Genomic DNA, 15,221 nt, shown 5'->3' on the forward strand with positions numbered 1-15,221 from the left:
ATCAGTGTCATTATTATAAATGTAATAATACTGATTAGTTATTTTCTGTGTATTTGTGGTGATGCAGAAGGCATTCAGGTTACAAAATGTGAAGGGCATGCAAGGCCTAAGTGAATTCAGTTACAACAAATAACAATTTCCTTCTTTATTAGATTCAGAGAAATTACAAGCAAATGTTTCTGCAACTTGGAAGACACCTCAAAATACACCATCACCAGCAAAAAAACAACTCGTTTGCAAATTTCCACCCATTGTTCCATTGAACAGAATGATGCTTCCTCCAATACTTGTGAGCTTCATTTTGTGTTTCTAGAGTTGTCCTATTTCACATAATTTCTGGAAATCTTTGTTCTAAGTGTAAATTATTTCATCAAACTAATGAATGTATAGATAACCTATTTATGAGGGTAAGATTTTTTAAACAGAAATAGAAACTACTGAAGTTTGAGTCTTCTAATTTAAAGAAAAATGAAAAGAGAGAAAAGAAATTGTATTCCTATATTTTGCACTGATTTCAGCAAAGACCCAAACTCACCAGCATGTTGGATGAAATGGATCTATGGAAGTTTCCCCCTCATTCTCCAACTATCAATTCTGTCAGCTGTGTTATGATTTCATGTTAACCTAGAATTTACCTTAATGACATCGCCTCTGAGATTACTCCATCTTATAATTAAAAATATCTACAAACCTTTATTTGATATTATCAATGCATTAGATGGACATGTTGTTCTTTACTATTTTTATTGATCTTTTTATCCTAGTGGACTGTATAAAATTGCCACCTACTATAGTTTAGTCTATTTTAAATACTGTACTAGATTTCCACTTAGTGCATAATAATCATTTATGTCCAGCATCTATTTTAGCACTAAGTTTTCATCAGGAATTTATGCTGCATGGGAACAAGTTTATCTTGTTAGACACATGAGAATTACTGCCCACTCCTCAGGTATTTTAGATCAGACTTTTCTGTCATCAATAACTGTAATCATGTAATCAATTTCAAAGAGCAAAAATATGGAGCAAATATGTGTGTGGTCATCATTTTTACAGACTGAAAACATGGAAAATGACTGAAATTGGGTTCAGTTCACTGGGTTCTTAAATGTGACAGTATCTTTAGATAAAGATAGTTGAAAATAAGAAGTCACAGAGGAAGGAAATAAAAGTCTCAGAAGTGTAGTGAAAAAGAAAGCTTTCTTAAAAACACAAATGTTAGGATTTATAATAGAGGTTAGGGCAGACAGGAAGTAAAATAGTGATTTGGTCTTCATAAGAGAAATAGCCAATAGTAACTTAGATTGGCATGCTTGAGAAAGATAATCATAGAAGAGAAAAAAAGTAAGAGAGGACCATTGACCAAAATGCTTTAGTGTGGTTCAGTCCTGAGGATTATCTGATTCCAAGACAACCTTGGTGTTTCAAATTGGGAATAATGGTTAGGGAAGATACTATATTTGGAAGCTAAAAAGAAAAAAAGGTCAATGCCTTCTTCATTCCTTTCAGTTGTAGCTATGCATCCATAATTGCCAAGTTTCTGATTTACCTTAAAAGACATATTTGTACTTCTGCTGTTTGGATCTGTAATAATAGAAGCTTGTCCTTATACACACAAGATATATTATCCATAATTGTGGAAAAGGGGCAAGAATTTGATCAAATATCCAGGTTGTTATTGTAAAAATTACACTGGTCCCTGTAGTATAAGATTAACACTCAACTGCAGATTGACTGGAATGAAGAGGCCCTGCTTATTGTAGGTTCAGTTTTAAAGGTAAGGAACGTTTTTGTATCACCAACATTCACCATCGCTAGAGAGATGCATATGTGCTTTCTGGCCTTGAGATTACCTGATGCTCACAGTTTCCTTGAACTTAGGACACATGACCTCTGGATAAGAGGCAAGGAAGGCAATAGTCTGACAAGCTCAAAGATTGATCACAAAGACACAAGTTAACACCTTCTGTTGGAAGTTAACTTCCTCATATATCAGATGGGCTTTGTTTTGGCATTAGTAATGTTCCCACTGATGTCACCTCTATAACTGTAGCATGTGAATGCATAGCAGAAGGAGGAAGAATAGTGGTAATATTTTGTTTTAAAATATACATGTCTTAAATCATAAAAAAAATATTTCTCACAAATAACAAAAACAGTACAAAATAGATACTCCACCACAAACTAATAATAGATTATAAGAGACTTGGATGTTACCATCTGTCCAGCAGATGCATGAAATTTTTTTCCTTCTCTACCAAAATATGTAGCAGGACTTTCATTTTTGCCAGGTATTGCCATCCTAACCCCATGTCAAATAATCAAAAATCAGCCTAACCTACTTGTAAATAATCTACAACACTTAACTTAGCAGTGAGCAGCAGTAAACCTGGAGCAAATATCATTGATTTATTTTTATTTGGGCCATGATCTGAGTTTTCCTCTCAGTAGACTGTGGAGCAATGGCCCCAGACATCAAGAAAAGACAAAGGTCTGAGAGTAGGCATGCTGAATAACATTAGGTAAAGGTACTGAATTATCCCTCCCTGGCTCTTGAGCTTGGCAAGTGTTTCTGGCTCTTCTTGCCAGAAGCCTGGGGCCTCATGATGCGAGGAAAAGTGGATCAATAACGGAAGGTGACCATGTGTATTGAGAGCAATTTAAAGGTACAGGAATATCTGGGAATCATCCATTTTTCTGATTTGCTATCCTTCGCCCATGAAAGTTAATTGTTGTATTTTATGAACAAAGACACTGTACTGTTCTTCAAACAACCCGCTGCTTACAATTAATTGTATTAGTTCAAATAGTTGAATATCTACAATTTTTAAGGAATCGTTGTGAAACTGTAAGACCGTCTCACAGGTAAAACAGGATGGTCACGTAAGAACATTGGCTATTATTCCAGGTGAGCCTGTAAGCAGAGTTGTACATGTATATTCCAACTTTACTGTGAACTGAAAAGTACTAATTCAACAAATTATATGATTAGAATAAGGTGTTTTCTGGCCCTGTCATTGTTTGATGGTTGATTATTTTCTGAAGAAGCATTTGGTTTTGTTCCTTGATTGTTTTTTGGTTTTTTATTTTTTTTATTTTATTTTTTTTTTGTTTTTGTTTTTTTTTGTTTTTTGTTTTTTTTATTAGATCTTTCATTTACACTTCAGATACCATCCTGTTTCCCCATTCCCCCCTCTTAGAAAACCCCTATCCCATGCCCCCTTTTCATTTTGCATTTATACATTTTTTTAAGAAATGTTAATCATAGGCTTTATAAGTTTGGTATTGTTCAATCAGAGGTGTAACCCACTACCCAACCTAGATATATCAACTATCTTTGACTGGTGGAGATACATGAACATCTGCTTCCCTGTCTCCCCCCTCTATCTCTCTTTCATCACCTAGCTTCTCCTCTCCTTCTTCTTCTCCTCTTCTTACTCCTTTTCTTCCTCTCAGTACTCCTCCCACCTTAGCTCCTCCTACACATCACCCTTCCTGTTAAAAGGAAACTTTTCTCTCAAAATACAATTAGAGCATAATTATGCCTATTTGTACCAGTGAGGTACAAGATAGTCCTAATACCCAGTCCATCCTTTTGTTGACTAACCAGCACCTCTGTCATCTATCCTAACTAAAACACTTAGTTCTGAACCTGGCTTTTTCCTTGGCTTTAGGATGAATGTCAGCTGATGACCATACACTCAGATCTTTTCTCTCAAAGTAAATAGCTATAAGTTTTCAACCCCATCAGAAATCCAGAATGACTGAGTTGACTATAATTGTGGGAAGCACAAAGCATAGCTTCTAAAACTTAGCCAATTTATAGAGACCTCTGAACACCTGGACACTCGCTCTACTTCAAAACGTTGGAGCATCTGTTCTTCTGCCTTCTGGCCCAGGATCATCTGACAGACCTTAGTGCTGCAGAATTATTAAGGGCTGATTACTCTGTCTAGGCAGATATAATCAGTCGACTATTCTGCAAGTGTGTCCTTTTCTGGACAGTAATTTGTCTGTAGAAGGAAAGTGGCAATTCTTGCTAGTGGCTGTCTCACCACAACTGGAGTAACTCCAAGGATGCTCAATTTCTTCTTAGAATTCAATATAGGAAGCTGTCCGTAGCAGACAGGTCTCTAATGAAAGTGAACATTAATACTGAAATGTTTGTCATATCAATTCTAAGGATTTCTGATGTTTTGAAAACCAGCTATCCATATAAGGTAATCTGGACTGTTTCCTGTTAACTCCACTCAGCTGTTTCTAAATAAAACATAGAGAACACCCTTATAATAAACTCCAAGTCATGAATTTGCTATAGTCCTTATCTCACAGGCTGACCATCTCAAATCAGTTTAAAAAAGTTAAAGAAGGACTGGGTCTAAGCTTTGTATTCCTAAATGTGTTATACTGGTACAATGCCTATGAGAGTAACAATATTCGTCTCACTCTTATATCACTAAGAAGCTCATGCCAATGAAAACCTTAAAATTTGTAAACAAAGTAAATTGGTGCCATTTAAGAGTTTATATCTTCATCTTGGTATTAATTATACAGATTTCTACTAATAGGTTATGGCTATGCAATAAACCCTAGCTAATCCTCTCTATTCCGACAAAACCACTACTTTTCCCTAGGGAGACAGCCCAACATTTACCACCTTAGTCCCCATGCCCAGGGAATAGGGGCGCTGACTCATCATTAGCTTCTTCAAGCTGATTATGGGCGTTGAGATATTAGAAGAGGAGTGGGGGGGGAGAGCAAGTTGACAATCCTCTGATGCTGTGTCTTCGCTGCCTCCAGATGGAATTCACGGGCCTCAGAGGTTTGAGCAGGTCTGCCCAGCTTGCTTGTTGAGTAGATACACCAAGGCTGATCATACTGCAATATACAATTCTCAAAACAAATTTTAGTATCAAGATAGTTTTTTTTTTTAAAGAGGGCTGACATTTTATTAAGAATGTTGGTTCTAACCGCTTTTCTATTTTTCCCCTCTTTTATTGGATATAATATTTACATTTCAAATTTTATCCCCTTACCATATTTCCCCCACCACCCAGGAACCCCTTATCCCATCCCCCCTCCTCCTGCCTCTATGAAGGTGTTACCCACCTACCCCCAGCCTCCCTCCCCACCCTCAGATTCCCCCCCCTCAGTGCTCAGCCTTCAGGGTACCAATGATCTTGTCTCCCACCTATGCCCAACAGGGCCATCCTCCCCTACATATACAGCTGGAGTCATGTGTCTCTCCCTATGTGCACCTGGGCTGGTGGTTTAGACCCTGGGGAGCTCTGGCTGGTTGGTATTCTTGCTCTCCTCACAGGGCCACCAGCCCGTATGGTTCACGGTTCCCTCAATTTACTCTCTAACTCCTCCATTGGGAACTTTGATCAGATTAATGGATAGCTGTGGGTATCTGTCTCTGGGTATGTCCGACTCTGAGAGACCTCTAAGGAGACAGCCTTATCAGGCTGCTGTCAGCTTTCCCATCCTGACATCCCTATCAGCGTCTATTTTTGGTGACTGCCTATGGAATGAATACCCAGACACAATGGTCTCCCTACAACCCCCCCTTATGATTCTGACCCACACTGTGTCTCCATATTTGCTCCCTTGGTTATTTAGTTACTCCTTCTAAGAAAGACCTAGGCATCCTCACTTGTTCTTTCTTCTTCATGAGCTTCGTGTCTTCTGGTAGTTGAATCTTTGTTGTTTCAAACTTTTGGGCTAATCTCCGCTTATCAGTGAGTAAATACCATGTGTGTTCTTTTGTGATTGGGTTAACTCACTCAGGATGATATTTTCTAGATCCATCCATTTACCTAAGAATTTCTCAAATTCATTATTTTTAATAGCTGAGTAATATTCCATTGTGTAAATGTACCACATTTTTTGTATCCATTCCTCTGTTGAAGGGCATCTGGGTTCTTTCCAGCTTCTGGCTATTATAAATAGGGCTGCTATGAACATAGTGGAGCATATGTCTTTGTTATTTGTTGAGGCATTTTCTGGGTATATACCCAGAAGTGGTATAGCTGGGTCCTCAGGTAGTGCTATGTCCAATTTTCTGAGTAACTGCCAGACTGACTTCCAAAGTGGTTGTACCAGCTTGCAACCCCACCAACAATGCAGGAGTGTTCCTCTTTCTTCACATCCTCGCCAGCATCTACTATCACCTGAGTTTTTGATCTTAGCCATTCTGACTGGTGTGAGGTGGTATCTCAGTGTTGTTTTGATTTGCATTTCCCTGATGACTAAGGATGTTGAGCATTTCTTAAGGTGCTTCTCGGCCATTTGAGTTTCCTCAGTTGAGAATTCTTTGTTTAGCTCTGTACCCCATTTTTTAATGGGGTTATTTTGTTGTTTGGTGTCTAATTTCTTGAGTTCTTTGTAAATATTAGATATTAGCCCCCTATCAGATGTAGGATTGGTAATGATCTTTTCCCAATCTGTTGGTTGCCGTTTTGTCTTGTTGACAGTGTCCTTTGCCTTACAGAAGCTTTGCAATTTGATGAGGTCCCATTTGTCGATTCTTGATCTTAGAGCATAAGCCATTGGTGTTCTGTTCAGGAACTTTTCCCCTGTGCCTAGGTATTCGAGGGTCTTCCCCAACTTCTCTTCTAATATTTTCAGTGTACCTGGCTTTATGTGAAGGTCCTTTATCCACTTGGAGTTGAGCTTTGTGCAAGGAGATAAGAATGGATTAATTTGCATTCTTCTACATGTTGACCTCCAGTTGAGCCAGCACCACTTGTTGAAAATGCTGTCCTTTTTCCACTGGATGAATTTAGCTCCCTTGCCAAATATCAAGTGACCATAGGTATGCGGGTTCATTTCTGGGTCTTCAATTCTGTTCCATTGATCGTCCTTTCTGTCTCTGTACCAATACCAAGCAGTTTTTATCACTACTGCTCTGTAGTACAGTTTGAGGTCCGGAATGGTGATTCCCCCAGAGGTTCTTTTATTGTTGAGAATAGTTCTCGCTATCCTAGGTTTTTTGTTATTCCAAATGAATTTGTAAATTGCTTTTTCTATCTCTATGAAGAATTGATTTGGAATTTTGATGGGTATTGCATTGAATCTGTAGATTGCTTTTGGCAGGATAGCCATTTTTACTAAATTAATCTTGCCAATCCAGGAGCATGGGAGATCTTTCCATCTTCTGAGATGTTCTTCAATTTCTTTCTTGAGAGACTTGAAGTTCTTGTCATACAGATCTTTCACTTGCTTTGTTAGATTCACTCCAAGATAATTTATTTTATTCGTGGCTATTGTGAAGGGTGTCATTTCCCTGATTTCTTTCTCTGCCTGTGTATCCTTTGAGTAGAGGAAGGCTACTGATTTGTTTGAGTTGATTTTATATCCAGCCACATTGCTAAAGTTGTTTATCAGGTTTAGGAGTTCTCTGGTGGAAGTTTTAGGTTCACTTAAGTATACTATCATGTCATCCGCAAATAGTGAAATTTTGACTTCTTCCTTTCCTATTTGTATCCCTTTGACTTCCTTTTGTTGTCTAATTGCTCTAGCTAAGACTTCCAGTACTATATTGAATAGGTAAGGTGAGAGTGGGCAGCCTTGCCTAGTCCCTGATCTTAGTGGGATTGCTTCCAGTTTCTCTCCATTTAGTTTGATGTTGGCTACTGGCTTGCTGTATATTGCTTTTACTATGTTTAGATATGGGCCTTGAATTCCTGATCTTTCCAAGACTTTTAACATGAAGGGATGTTGAATTTTGTCAAATGCTTTCTCAGCATCCAGTCAGATGACCATGTGGTTTTTCTCTTTGAGTTTATTTATGTAGTGGATTACATTGATGGATTTCCGAATATTGAACCATCCCTGCATTCCTGGGATAAAGCCTACTTGATCTTGATGGATAATTGTTTTGATGTGTTGTTGGATTCGGTTTGCGAGAATTTTATTGAGTATTTTTGCATCAATATTCATAAGAGAGATTGGTCTGTAGTTCTCTTTCTTTGTTGGGTCTTTCTGTGGTTTAGGTATGAGTGTAATGGTAGCTTCATAGAATGAATTGGGTAGTGTTCCTTCTGTTTCTATTCGATGGAATAACTTGAAGAGGATTGGTATTAGGTCTTCCTTGAAGGTCTGAAAGAATTCTGCACTGAAACCATCTGGCCCCGGACATTTTTTGGTGGGAAGATTTTTAATGACTGTGTCTATTTCTTTAGGCGTTATGGGACTGTTTAGGTTGTTTATCTGCTCCTCGTTTGGTATCTATCTAGAAAATTGTTCATTTCCTCCAGATTTTCCAATTTTGTTGAGTATAGGCCTTTGTAGTAGGATCTGATAATTTTTTTAATTTCCTCTGTTTCTGTTGTTATGTCTCCCTTTTCAGTTCTGATTTTATTAATTTGAATGCTGTCTCTGCGCCCTTTGGTTAGTCTGGCTAAGGGTTTGTCTATCTTGTTGATTTTCTCAAAGAACCAGCTCCTGGTTTTGTTGATATTTTGTATAGTTCTTTTTGTTTCGACTTGGTTGATTTCAGCCCTGAGTTTGACTATTTCCTGCCATCTACTCCTCTTGGGTATACTAGCGTCTTTTTGTTCTAATGCTTTCAGGTTTGCTGTCAAGTTGTTGATGTATGCTCTTTCCACTTTCTTTTTGTGAGCACTTAGAGCTATGATTTTTCCTCTTAGTACTGCTTTCAATGAGTCCCACATGTTTTGATATGATGTGTCCTCATTTTCATTTAAATCTAAAAAGTCTTTAATTTCTTTCTTAATTTCTTCCTTGACCAAGTTGTCATTGAGTAGAGCATTGTTCAGTTGCCAAGTGTATGTCGGTTTTCTGATGTTTTTGTCCATGTCAAAGACCAGTCTTAATCCATGGTGGTCTGATAAGGTGCTGGGGATTATTTCAATCTTTTTGTATCTGTTGAGGCCTGTTTTGTGACCAATTATATGGTCTATTTTCGAGAAGGTACCATGAGGTGCTGAGAAGAAGGTGTATTCTTTTGTTTTAGGGTGAAATGTTCTATAGATGTCAGTTAAGTCCAATTGGTTCATAACTTCTGTTAGTTTCATTGTGTCTCGATTTAGTTTCTGTTTCCATGACCTGTCCATAGCTGAGAGTGGGGTGTTGAAATCTCCCACTATTATTGTGTAGGGTGCAATGTATGCTTTAAGTTTTAGTAAAGTGTCTTTTATGTATGTGGGTGCCCTTACATTTGGGGCATAGATGTTGAGAATTGCAAGTTCCTCTTGGTACATTTTTCCTTTGATGAATATGAAGTGTCCTTCTTTATCTTTTTTGATTACTTCTGGTTGAAAACTGATTTTATTTGATATTAGAATCGCTACTCCAGCTTGTTTCTTGGGACCATTTGCTTGGTAGATTGTTTTCCAACCTTTTACTCTGAGGTAGTGTCTGTCCTTTCCACAGAGGTGCGTTTCCTGAATGCAGCAAAATGTTGGGTCCTGTTTACGTATCCAGTCTGATAGTCTATGTCTTTTTACTGGAGAATTGAGTCCATTGATATTAAGAGATATTAAGGAAAAATGAGTGTTGTTTCCTGTTATTTTTGTTATTGGCAGTGGAGATATGTTTGTGTAGCTACCTTCTTTTACGGTTTTTGGAAGATTACTTTCCTGCTTTTTCCAGGTTGTAGTTTCCCTCCTTGTGATGGAGTTTTCCACCAATTATCCTTTGAAGTGCTGGGTTTGTGTTGAGATACTGTGTAAATTTGGATTTGTCATGGAATATTTTGGTTTCTCCATCAATAATGATTGACAGTTTTGCTGGGTATAGTAGTCTGGGCTGACATTTATGTTCTTTTAGGGTCTGTATGATATCAGTCCAGGATCTTCTGGCTTTTATGGTCTCTGGTGAGAAGTCTGGTGTAATTCTTATAGGTCTGCCTTTATATGTTACTTTGCCTTTTTCCCTTACTGCTTTTAGTATTTTTTCTTTGTTTTGTACATTTGATGTTTTGACTATTATGTGGCGGGAAGTATTTCTTTTCTGGTCTAAACTATTTGGAGTTCTGTAGGCTTCTTGTATATTTATGGACATCTCTTTCTTTAGGTTAGGGAAGTTTTCCTCTATAATTTTGTTGAGGATATTTACTGGTCCTTTAAGTTGGGAGTCTTCCCCCTCATCTATTCCTATTATCCTTAGGTTTGGCCTTCTCATTGTGTCTTGGATTTCTTGTATATTTTGGGTTAGTAGCTTTTTGTATTTTGCGTTTCTTTGACAGTTGTGTCAATGTTTTCCATGGTATCTTCTGCACATGAGATTCTCTCTTCCATCTCTTGTATTCTGTTGGTAATACTTGTATCTATGACTCCTGATCGTTTTTTTAAGTTTTCTATCTCCAGGGTGTTCTCCCTTTGTGATTTCTTTATTGTTTCTACTTCCGTTTTTTAGATCCTGCATGGTTTTGTTTAATTCCTTCTCCCGTTTGGTTGCATTTTCTTGTAATTCCTTAAGGGATTTTTGTGTTTCCTCTCTAAGGGTTTCTATCTGTTCTTTGAGAGTGTTATTTATGTCTTTCTTAAAGTCCTCTATCATCATCATGAGAAGTGATTTTAATTCTGAATCCTGCTTTTCTGGTGTGATGGGGTGTTCAGGGCTTGCTATGATGGGGGAACTGGGTTCTGATGATGCCATGTAACTTTGGTTTCTGTTGCTTACGTTCTTGCGCCTGCCTTTTGCCATCTGGTTAATTCTAGTGCTACCTGTACTTCTGTCTCTGATTGAAGCCTGTCTTTCCAGTTGTCTCACTTTTGTTTGGTCTTCTAGGAGTCCAGATGTCTTTCTGGTTTTTTTCCAGCTGCCCTGATTACAGTGGTATCTCTAGGATGCCTCAGGATATGGTGCCTCCAAGGTAGCAGTCCAGCTAGATGTCTGCTGTTCTGGGTGCAGTGTCTCCTCTTGGATATCTCAGGGTATGTTGTCTGACACTCTGAGTTCAGTTGTTCCTCTGTGGCTCTGGGTTTAGCGGACCTTCCAGTATGTCTCAGGTGGAATCCGGGGTCCACACAACTGCAGACCTTGGTAGAGGTCTGGTCTGGGACTCAGACCCTGCAGGCCTCAGACCCGGAGGGGAGGCGAGCAGCAGAAGGAGCGTGCTAGTGCTGGCTATGGGTTCTATGGATCCCCCAGAATGTGTCTGGGGGACTCCTGGGTGCACTTATCCGCAGGCCTCAGACTGCAAGAGGGGCGAGCAGGGGAAGGGGCGTGCTAGCGCTGGCTATGTGTTCTATGGATCCCCCAGAATGTGTCTGGGGGGCTCCTAGGTGCACTTACCCCCAGGCCTCAGACTGCAGGAGGGGCGAGCAGTGGACAGGGCGTGCTAGCGCTGGCTATGTGTTCTATGGATCCCCCAGAATGTGTCTGGGGGTTCCTGGGTGCACTTACCCGCAGGCCTCAGACTGCAGGAGGGGCGAGAGGCGGACGGGGCGTGCTAGCGCTGGCTATGGGTTCTATGGATCCCCCAGAATGTGTCTGGGGGGGCTCCTGGGTGCACTTACCCGCAGGCATCAGACTGGAGGAGGGGAGAGCGGCGGAAGGGGCGTGCTAGCACTGGCTATGTGTTCTATGGATCCCCCAGAATGTGTCTGGGGGGCTCCTGGGTGCACTTACCCGCAGGCCTCAGACTGCAGGAGGGGCGAGCAGTGGACAGGGCGTGCTAGCGCTGGCTATGGGTTCTATGGATCCCCCAGAATGTGTCTGGGGGGCTCCTGGGTGCACTTACCCGCAGGCCTCAGACTGGAGGAGGGGTGAGCAGCGGGTTTTTTGGTTTTTTAAAAAATTATTGTTTATTATTTATTTTTGATATTATTATTATTACACATTCATTTATTCATCTTGAATGCTGACCCCTCCCTCATCACCCTTCACAGAGTCTCTTCCCTTCTCCTCTGAGCATGTTAGGGTCCCCTGTGTTATCTTCACCCCCTGGCACATCCACTCTCTTCAGGGTTAGCACATTTTCTTCTACTGAGGCCAGTTTGTGAAGGGTTTCCACAGATAGTCAACAGCTTTAAGGATAGCCCCCAGTTTACATGTTGGGAAACCCACATGGAGACTGAGCTGCACATTTACTACATACATGCCATAGGTCATGATGGAGCTTTGGTATTCTTTTTTATAGCTGCCAATAGTGCAGGTTAGTTGACTCCGTTGGTGTTCCTGTGGAGTCCCTATCTCCTTCAGGACCAGGAATCCTTTCCCCAGCACTTCCATAAGAGTCCTTGAGCTCCATCCAATGTTTGGCTGTTGGTCTCTTTATCTGTTTTAGTCAGCTGCTGGGTGGAGCCTCTCAGAGAGGAGTTATAATAGGCTCCTATCTGAATGTCCCACATAGGAGCTGGCCTCCTTTGAGACAGGCAGAGCTTCAGGCTGTGAAGTAGAGTGCAGATCTCTGATTGCAGGTAGTAGTTTGGACTGGAAGCCAGGAAAGGGAATATGAATAGATAGTAAGTTTACTTAATTGATACTGGAGCCAGAACTCTGCTTCTTTGATTCTAGTCTTACATAAGAACACATAAACTCCTGCCTGTATTGTTCCACTTTTGAGCCAAAATTCTGGTTGGTGACAGGTTGGGAAACTCTTAAGAAAGTAGGGTGTCAACCCGCTGTTCTCAGCCTTCCTAATCCCGAGACACTAATATAGTTGATCATGCTGTGGTCATCTCTAACCATAACATTATTTTGCTGTTATTTCATAATTGAAATTTTGCTACAATTGTGAATTATAATGCATAATGTGTGGTATATCTGATATGCTGGATATATGATTTGTGACCCCCAAATGGATTTTGACATACAGTTTGAGAATCACTGGTCTAAAATGTTATTTTATACAAAAAGTTTCTCAAATACTTTCTACTTGTACATTTACTATTACTTTTCTTGATTTTTTGTCATTAAAAAAGGATTTCAGTAGCAATATACAAGGAAACTTGCTTTCTTCAGATTCATACGAAAATTGGATTAGTATCCCAGATGAAGATTCTGTGCTTGGAAACAATTCTGCCACACAAAGGTAATGATAGAGTAAGATCTTGAGGAACTGCACAAAGATAGAAGCAATACAATTTGAAGGTACATAGGCTTGTATTTACAGGACTATAAAAAGGAATGATGTCCTATTCTGAGAGGTTCCCTTTTCGCAAACATGTATAGTCACTTTATAAACAGGTGCATTTCTCAAGCAAGAGTGTTGCACCGTGTCTGTAGTCCCGCCATTTGCGCATCTTCTACATTATAACTGCCATGGTTTGCAAGACAGTCTATGCTACACAGTTGTGTGCAGGTCAGCCTAGAGTATTGATTTGAGTTCCTGTATGAGATGAATTAAGTAAGTGTGTATAATATTTGTGGATTATTTACATCCTAATATTATTACCATAGTTTTGCAAATATTGTACTTGTTAAATATGTGTCATTGATTATAAAATGAGGCTATTACTGAGTTGTCTTTCTTAACTATAACTACCTAGAGAGGTTGGGGTCAGGTATAGCTTTGACTTTTTGAATCATTTTTCTTGACGGTGATACTGCATGGAATGATTTCTTAGATAAAATTAACTTTGAGCTCCAATTTCTACCCATGACCTTAGTATCTCTGTCTTACCTATAGCAGAAGCTTTTATAACGGCATTGTGTAGGGTCACTAGTGTGTTTTATACTCCTCATGTTCCAGTGTGTCAGAAGCATGTGATGTCTATTCATACTACATTAGATATTAAATATGTCCTCATGGTGGCGGGAAAGATGGTTCACTGTCTAACAACACTGTTTCCATACACTGAACACACATGGACTGTAACTATCTTCATTTATTCCATTTCCAGGGAGCCTGACACCTTCCCCTGGGTTCTGTGGGTAGCATGTAGCACACAGATATTCATACATAATTTTTAAAAATTCCCATGATTCTATAGGGCAAAGTCATTTGCAGAAAATATTCTAGGCAATACATTAGCTGTATATTCTTACATCTTTTGAATTTTGATTTTATAAGTAGCTGATCTACAAAACATTTATGTGCATTTTTTATTCAGAGTTTATAAGTAATATTAATTGTTAGACAATCAACAGTAAAATTCTCCTTTTTCTTTTTATAGTATTCCATTGAATATGCCACAACCATACATCCTCTTGCTCAACCATTTTATTCATGAATTATTAAAAATTAAAACCTCTTCAAGGATTCACCTAGACACCGACCTCTTATCTCTCCACTTAGCACCTCACGTGCTGTGGGATCAGACTTGCAGGAACTCATTATTTGGGAGTAACTGCTCAGAAAAGGTAAAAGGATCTGATTTTTCCTTTTGGGAACAAAGTCATTGTGATCCAGGAATTGGGACTACCTCAGAAAGGTCATTCATGTTAAAGAATACCCTAGGATTACATTCTTCTGGAGTGGGAGATGCATTGATCTTTCAGAAGGATTGGAAAGGGAGATAGTTGATGTAGCTTGAAGAAAGTGAATAATTTCTTTGGTTCTTTGTTCTTTACTGTTTTCTTTCTTTCTTTTCAGATATTGATTTTAGATACTGATGTTTAACTAAGAACATGCTGTGTCCAAAAGACTACAGTCAAGTTGAAAAAATCCAGATTAACTAGGGTTTTGTTTGTTTATTGGTTTTCTATTGTAGATGTACTGGGAGCACATGACAGTTGTGCTTCATTGTTATGACATATTATAGTTATGAAAAACTCCCACCAAGTGCACTTCTGGTCATAAAAAAGCAAATTGCATACAATTTATATACATGTGTGTGTGTGTGTGTGTGTGTGTGTCTGTGTTTGTTGTGTACATATATATTTTTATATAATTATATACATATATATAAACACAATATGTGATATAAGGAATATTTATTAAAAAGTTGTATATTTTATATACTTTCTATTATTTTAGCACCAAATCCTACTTATATAAAAAAGAATTGTGTACATTTATATTAGTTCAACTCTATTTATTCCAAGTTTTCTATAGCTCTTAATTTAACTATAAACTCATATGCTTTAATATTTTTATCACTTTATTTGTTTACTTTATATCCTGATTGCAAGTACCCTCCACTGAGTCTGCACCTCACAACCTCCTCCTCTCTCAGTTTAATTTTAATTTAAAACTTGATTTAACTTTTTTTTAATTTTGGGGGGAAGTTTTCAGAGGAGAGGGCAGATATGGAAGGACAGGAAAATGAGTGTTATTGGGTTGCATGAGGAGACATTCACAGAGC

At 38.8% G+C, this 15,221-nt stretch overlaps 1 long non-coding RNA gene across 1 annotated transcript; it reads left to right on the forward strand.

Annotated features, from left to right (window-relative positions):
* The first annotated feature begins 156 nt into the window (after positions 1-156).
* LOC143436014 (uncharacterized) lies at positions 157-14,247 on the forward strand. Its single transcript, XR_013106272.1, has 3 exons — positions 157-289; positions 12,897-13,006; positions 14,091-14,247. It is a non-coding gene; the product is annotated as an uncharacterized LOC143436014 (long non-coding RNA).
* Positions 14,248-15,221: the final 974 nt, after the last annotated feature.

The sequence above is a fragment of the Arvicanthis niloticus genome, chromosome 22, assembly GCF_011762505.2.
Source record: "Arvicanthis niloticus isolate mArvNil1 chromosome 22, mArvNil1.pat.X, whole genome shotgun sequence".
Classification (NCBI taxonomy): domain Eukaryota; kingdom Metazoa; phylum Chordata; class Mammalia; order Rodentia; family Muridae; genus Arvicanthis; species Arvicanthis niloticus.